Below are 8,337 nucleotides of genomic sequence, written 5' to 3'. Positions count from 1 at the left end.
GGTCCTGCTAGTGAAGGCAGGGGGCTAGACTTGATGACCTTTCCAGTTCTAGGAGATTGGTATATCTCCAATTATTTCTTTCCTATGAAGAATGCCCAAGGTCTGTTGCAAATACTGATTCATTGAATTTAACGGCAGAAGGGAACACTATGGTAATCTATTCTGACTTCCTTCATAATGCAGGCCATGGAACTTCATCCAGTAATTGTTACAGTACAATGAATTATTTTTCTTTATACTACAGTACCTAAAGGAAGTCTCACTGAGCACAATAACATACAGTTGAACTAGGTTGGAGCTAATGTTATGGAAAAGGAATTTAAGTTTTTAAGGATGATTTCTGTAAGTTTTTTGTCACAACTAGGAGGCTTAGAACCTATGTAGAATCTGAATATTTATATTCTGATTTAGAGTTCTTGACAAGCTTGTCTTTGCTGCGCTACTGTTAGTCTACTAGAACTGTGTGACTCACAAGTGGGCAAAAAAAGAGCTGGACAGAAACGAAAAGAAATCCACATGTGCAGTCAATGGAAAGGCATGGGAGGAACTTGTTACACTACCAATCAAGGCCAAGAAGGAACACCTGTGATTGACAGAGGAATGAAAAATAAGCAATTTTCATTGTCCATTCTGTAGTAGAAATAAAGGAGTACTAGACTAAGTGCATAAAATTTAAAATTGTAAAGGAAAATCTATTACTTTAGTTTTGGTTGGATCATTGCAATTTCATTCCAGTGTGTTTTCTAGTAAAAGTGATGTTTTTGGGCCTCAGGTCTTCAATAAAGCTGCAAGATTGTCTGCTATACTTAAATCTTGCATGTTCTGGGACTTCTCAAATTGGAAGTATACTACATATATAATATTCTAGGGAGGAGAGAGTGTTGGGGATCTCCTTGCATTCAATAAGTAGGTCAGGAGTTTGCTTTTCATGATGAGGGAGGGAGAGTGAGGAGGCGTTTAACCCTGCCTGATCTGAACCTTTCAAAATGGTTTAGATTCACTTTAATGCAGGTAAAGAATGAGGTTTGTTGTACTCTTCTATGTACCTTAAGATTTTGTTTGTTTGTTTTTAAGACCTGAAGTGAAATTAAATTGCATTTTTTTCAATATCCTAGATTGTCATCTATGAATATAGAGAAAGAGGCATGGTCTAGTTGTTACAGCAAGGAACTGGGCTACACAAATGACTAATTAGTAGTCCCAACCCTGACAGTGAGGATCTAATTTTCAGTGCTAGATTTATGCTGTTTTAATGATAGTGCATGTAAATCAGGCATTTCCATGCAGTTGATTGATTAGTTACATAACTGGTAATTTCTGTGTAAAAAAATCTTCATTTGCACATAAAATTGTGACAATTGCCTGAGCATAAAGGTACATGTAATTTTATGTATATAGTTACTGACTTTCTCTTCACTAATCCTAGTCCAGGTCACAGGAATCTGTCAACCTCAGTTTCTATATCTGTACAATAGAGGGAATAATGCTTGGTCATCTACCTCACAAGAGTGTTGGGAAAACTTTTTGGATGATATAAAACACTAAGGGCTAAATCCTATGCTTTTTTCCCCTCCAGCCACGTAGCACAAAGAGAGCTGGAGCACTTTTATTATCAACTCAGTTCAAGCCAAATTTGTCTGGAAGTCTGCAAAATCATACTTTCCAATTTCATGTTTTATTTTCCACTTGTGAAAAGTAGAAAAGGACTGACTTGACTGACATTAGAAATTGGGTTAAATCCATCCCAGTAAGTAGAGGATTAATTGTTAGACATTTTTTCCCCCTGGTGTAAGTATCTGATATGCTTCATTTCAAAAAAGCTATATAAACTTGGACGCTTGCCTTTGCCAGTATATCCAATGCAAATAAGGTGAGGACAGGAATTGAGGAACATCACTGGTGTACTATAATATTTTATGGATGTATTGAATTTTGGGATATAGTTTCCTCACCTTCACTTTTCTTAGTCTGAATAATTTATCCATTGGGCCCGATCCTGTGAGGCCATCATTACTTTGTTTTCATTGTAGTAGAGCCCAGAAGGCCCAGTCTAGGACCAGGACATCATTTTTTCAAGGCATTGTATATACATCAGTGATAAAAAGATACCCAAGGTTGCTTCCAAAAGCAAGTTAAGACTTTTCCAGTTATTATTGGAACAAGTAAGACTGTGTATTTCCAGGCTAATAAAATTTAAAGTTACTCCAATGCATAATACATAGATCCAAGAGGTCAGCAACATTTGTGTTACTGGGGAAAAAAATCCATTTTAGAATAGAATAGGACTTTTTCCAACTATCTGAACTTCATTTGATCCTTACATTTCCTTGGCACCTTCTCCTCATTTTTCTCATTTGTATGTGTGCCAGTTTGAGGATAGCAAAATATAATAGCGTAATTATCTGCATTTTTGGTATATACATGTCTGTTGTCTGAATTCTTCTGAGTATCTGATTAGAAAACAGTTCAATAAAAATATTCCAAAACGAAAAAAATCACACCACAGTTTATATCCAGTAATTACCGAAAAGGGAATTATTTAATGGTGATCTGGATGACTCTAGGATTAACTACCATATGTACATTGACATTAATACCAAGAGCTGTGTGTTTTCTGGCTGAAATACAAATACCATCTTGAAGAGAGCAAATCTCTAAGTTAACCATAAATTCAAGCAAGTTTCACAGCTTGCTGTATGCAAGAAGTACATGAAAAGCTGGATAACCTTGCCCCTTGCAGATTTTACAATGTTGAGTTCAGTGTCATGACATCAGAAGAAAACTCTTTTGAAATATGACAACTTAAATTTAACATAGTTGAGCTAATATGAATCCATATTCAATCACAGGAAATGAAAATAGAGACCCAAAGACTCATGTTTTGTGTGTTTCTAAAATTAATTTAAAAAAAGCCTATACAGCAGACTGACTAGTGAAAAAACCTGATTTATGAATGTAGTCAGGAATCCAAGATAATAGTTCTATTTGCTACTCTTAATGGGCCTGTTTTACTCATGAGTGTTCAGACAACTACCGTGTATTTAAAAATGTTTATGAACAGTGACATTTTAATGAAGTATTATTCTTCTGAAAATTTGTACCAGAATTTCAGTATTCATTGGTAGGTTTTGTTAATTGTCATTTGCCTGTTTAGACATTCCAGTCATGCAACAGAATGGATAACATGACTTAGGTGACCAATTACACTACATGGATAATGAGTAAGGCTGTGAGTCTGTCACAGAGGTTATGGATGACATGACTTTCCAGGACCTCCGGGACTTCCGCAGTGCCCCCCTCACCGCAGCAGCAGCAAGGCTCATGGGCCCCCAGGTCCTGCCCCCCCTCAGCAGCAGCGGTGGTCCTGGGCAGCGCACCACCAACCAGAGCTAGCCGGGGGCACCCATGGTGCCCCTGGGCAGCCCCCACAGCTCCCATGGCGCTGATAGACCATTCCTGATTGGCAGTTTTCCTCTTATATCTTATAATGATGCCTAGGGGGAAAGCAAGAATGGAACTAGAAACTGTATAAATATAGAACAAGAGAGAGTCTTTGCTCCAAACAGCTCACAGCCAAGGCAAAAGGTTAGGGGAAAGGGATAGTGAACAATGTGATGGCAGCAAATGCCATAGTACTTCCACAGTTTGTTCTGTTTTGTTTTGTTTTGTTGTTTAAATCCTGACATTGGGGTTGTCAGGAGGGGTTTGGGAAGAGCTGGAGTAAATAGACAATCAGCACAAGTTTAGTTGTCTAGAGCTGAAACTGCAGAAAGCAGTCTGATGACATCCCCAGTTTCCATTGGCCCCTGCTTGAACTGTTCTCTGCAGCTGTCGTGCTGACTTCACTCTGTGGCAGCTCCTCCCTGAAGTTTTTATTCCCCCCAAAGGCCACACATGGCTGGTGGGGAGATCTTAATGCTCCCAGAGGGTGCAGGGGTCTCCATTACACAAATCCAGATGTTACTATCCAAAAAGCCTCACTCTGAAAAACAAAGTTCTTGCAGCCTGTGAATAATCCTTGGAACAGAGCTAATTATGTCACCTTAGTCAGTGAGGTTGCTGTTCTCGGTACTAAGTGGGGATCATCTGCAGGGGGCTAAATGGGACATCAGAACTGCTTCCAAAGAAATGAAACCTAAAGACTGCAATATTAATGTACCTGTTTCATTGGTTTCAGAGTTACACCTACCAAGCCTTGGCTATTTTTCTCAGCAATGGGATCATCAAAATAAGGAACTGGTAGGAATGGCTTAAATCCCAGATTTATGTAGCATTTTATACATACATAAGAACATAAGAATATAAGAACGGCCGTCCTGGGTCAGACCAAAGGTCTATCTAGCCCAGTATCTGTCTACCGACAGTGGCCAATGCCAGGTGCCCCAGAGGGAGTGAACCTAACAGGCAATGATCAAGTGATCTCTTTCCTGCCATCCATCTCCATCCTCTGACGAACAAAGGCTAGGGACACCATTCTTATCCATCCTAGCTAATAGCCATTTATGGACTTAGCCAGTCCCCTTTTAAACATTGTTATAGTCCTAGCCTTCACAACCTCCTCAGGTAAGGAGTTCCACAAGTTGACTGTGCACTGCGTGAAGAAGAACTTCCTTTTATTTGTTTTAAACCTGCTGCCTATTAATTTCATTTGGTGACCCCTAGTTCTTGTATTATGGGAATAAGTAAATAACTTTTCCTTATCCACTTTCTCAACATCACTCATGATTTTATATACCTCTATTATATCCCCCCTTAGTCTTCTCTTTTCCAAGCTGAAGAGTCCTAGCCTCTTTAATCTTTCCTCATATGGGACCCTCTCTAAACCCCTAATCATTTTAGTTGCCCTTTTCTGAACCTTTTCTAGTGCTAGAATATCTTTTTTGAGGTGAGGAGACCACATCTGTACACAGTATTCAAGATGTGGGCGTACCATGGATTTATATAAGGGCAATAATATATTCTCAGTCTTATTCTCTATGCCCTTTTTAATGATTCCTAACATCCTGTTTGCTTTTTTGACCACCTCTGCACACTGCGTGGACATCTTCAGAGAACTATCCATGACGACTCCAAGATCTTTTTCCTGACTCGTTGTAGCTAAATTAGCCCCCATCATGTTGTATGCATAGTTGGGGTTATTTTTTCCAATGTGCATTACTTTACATTTATCCACATTACATTTCATTTGCCATTTTGTTGCCCAATCACTTAGTTTTGTGAGATCTTTTTGAAGTTCTTCACAATCTGCTTTGGTCTTAACTATCTTGAGCAGTTTAGTATCATCTGCAAACTTTGCCACCTCACTGTTTACCCCTTTCTCCAGATCATTTATGAATAAATTGAATAGGATTGGTCCTAGGACTGACCCTTGGGGAACACCACTAGTTACCCCTCTCCATTCTGAGAATTTACCATTAATTCCTACCCTTTGTTCCCTGTCCTTTAACCAGTTCTCAATCCATGAAAGGACCTTCCCTTTTATCCCATGACAGCTTAATTTACATAAGAGCCTGTGGTGAGGGACCTTGTCAAAGGCTTTCTGGAAATCTAAGTACACTATGTCCACCAGATCCCCCTTGTCCACATGTTTGTTGACCCCTTCAAGAACTCTAATAGATTAGTAAGACACGATTTCCCTTTACAGAAACCATGTTGACTATTGCTCAACAGTTTATGTTTTTCTATGTGTCTGACAATTTTATTCTTAACTATTGTTTCAACTAATTTGCCCGGTACCAACGTTAGACTTACCGGTCTGTAATTGCTGGGATCACCTCTAGAGCCCTTTTTAAATATTGGCGTTACATTACCTAACTTCCAGTCATTGGGTACCGATGCCGATTTAAAGGACAGGTTACAAACTTTAGTTAATAGTTCCGCAACTTGACATTTGAGTTCTTTCAGAACTCTTGGGTGAATGCCATCTGGTCCCGGTGACTTGTTAATGTTGAGTTTATCAATTAATTCCCAAACCTCCTCTAGTGATACTTCAATCTGTGACAGTTCCTCAGATTTGTCACCTACAAAAGCCAGCTCAGGTTTGGGAATCTCCCTAACATCCTCAGCCGTGAAGACTGAAGCAAATAATCCATTTAGTTTCTCTGCTATGACTTTATCGTCTTTAAGCGCTCCTTTTGTATTTCGATCGTCAAGGGGCCCCACTGGTTGTTTAGCAGGCTTCCTGCTTCTGATGTACTTAAAAAACATTTTGTTATTACCTTTGGAGTTTTTGGCTAGCCGTTCTTCAAACTACTCTTTGGCTTTTCTTATTACACTCTTGCACTTAAGTTGGCAGTGTTTGTGCTCCTTTCTATTTGCCTCACTAGGATTTGACTTCCACTTTTTAAAGGAAGTCTTTTTATCTCTCACTGCTTCTTTTACATGGTTGTTAAGCCACAGTGGCTCTTTTTTAGTTCTTTTACTGTTTTTCTTAATTTGGGGTATACATTGAAGTTGGGCCTCTATTATGGTGTCTTTAAAAAGGGCCCATGCAACTTGCAGGGATTTCACTTTAGTCACTGTACCTTTTAACTTTTGTCTAACTAACCCCTTCATTTTTGTATAGTTCCCCCATTTGAAATTAAATGCCACAGTGTTGGGCAGTTGAGGTGTTCTTCCCACCACAGGGATGTTGAATGCTATTGTATTATGGTCACTATTTCCAAGCGGTCCTGGACCAGCTCCTGCGCTCCACTCAGGATTAAATCTAGAGTTGCCTCTCCCCTTGTGGGTTCCCATACCAGCTGCTCCATGAAGCAGTCATTTAAAATATCGAGAAATTTTATCTCTGCATTTCGTCCTGAAGTGAAATGTTCCCAGGCAATATGGGGATAATTGAAAACCCCCACTATTATTGGGTTCTTAATTTTGATAGCCTCTCTAATTTCCCTTAGTATTTCATCATCACTATTACTGTCCTGGTCAGGTGGTCGATAATAGATCCCTAATGTTATATTTTTACTAGAGCGTGACATTTCTATCCATAGAGATTCTATGGAACATGTGGATTCGCTTAAGATTTTTACTTCATTTGAATCTACACTTTCTTTCCTCCCCCTGCACGACCTATTCTGTCCTTCCGATATATTTTGTACCCCGGAATGATTGTGTCCCATTGATTGCTCTCAGTCCACCAGATTTCTGTGATGCCTATTATATCAATATCCTCCTTTATCACAAGGAGGTGTTATACAATATAACACCATTCTGAGAAGTGGCACCTTGCAGGATTGTTTTTCCAGGAACAATGCAAAAATCATGGTGTTAAACTCTGCTCTGGGAAAAGTCATGAATATAACAATAACTGTTCTTTCTACATTCTCCAGACCAGGTTCAAAGATACCCAAAGCTTGCAAAGAAGTAGCAAGGTTTCCTTTAAAAAGCAACTGGACCACTGATGGGTTCCTCGAAAGATAATGCTGTTCATTTCTTTTTGGCTGTTCATTTGGTCCCCAGTATGAGAGATTATAAGATTTCCTGCTCATCTGATTGCTGTTAGTTAATATTGTAACTCAGTAAATCTGTCTCAGCCAAGGGTATTTATCCAAACTTTGTCTGGATATCTGAAACAGTCATATTCCTGAACAAAACAAGGAAACAGTGGAAATCTCACAAGGCAGCCTGCTGTCCTGAGGTTTCCAACCCAATAGCCTGCCAAAGAAATGTAGATAAGATTAAAAGTTTATATTATGTTTCCAAGGTTATTTCATATCTTATCTGAACTGTGCTTTGAGTGAGATGGAGCACAGTTGGTATCACTGCACATTATCTCTGAGCATATCTATCTACTTTGCCCACCCATTTTGAGACGTAGCAGCCTTCATTGGAACTAAAGCCTCTTGGTGACATTAGCAAAATTCTGGTGGCTATTTGAAGCATACTGGGCTCTCAGGGAAGAGCTACAAGTCAAGTATAAGTGTTCCTCTGCCCCACTCAAACCCACTTTTTTAAACGAAAGACCTTTTGACTGATATTTTTCGGATTTTAAGCAGAATCAAGGAACACATCTTTACAAAAATAGCCAAGACAGTCATACTAGAGCAATTGCAGTACGAGCACAGTGGCTTAATCAGAACAGGCAGGTAGCTAATCCTAAAGCCTTTACATGAGATCATATAGACAGGCCTCAGAAATTATCTGAAATACAGACTTTGGCTGTGTGACTCTGAGAAACTTATAAACTCCATGTGTCACACCACATAGAGGTGAAACTTAACAGGTCTGGTTTTATATTTGTGTTGGCTCTGGTGAAACATAGACCCTGTTCAATCCAGATTTATCATTTGAAAGAAACAGCCTTAAAAGGGATCACATATGAGCCCTAGTTGTTAGTGCTAT

This window comes from Mauremys reevesii, linkage group 1, assembly GCF_016161935.1.
Source record: "Mauremys reevesii isolate NIE-2019 linkage group 1, ASM1616193v1, whole genome shotgun sequence".
Taxonomy (NCBI): Eukaryota; Metazoa; Chordata; order Testudines; family Geoemydidae; genus Mauremys; species Mauremys reevesii.
The sequence above is the reverse complement of the archived record's forward strand: the minus strand, read 5'-3'. Positions refer to the sequence as shown.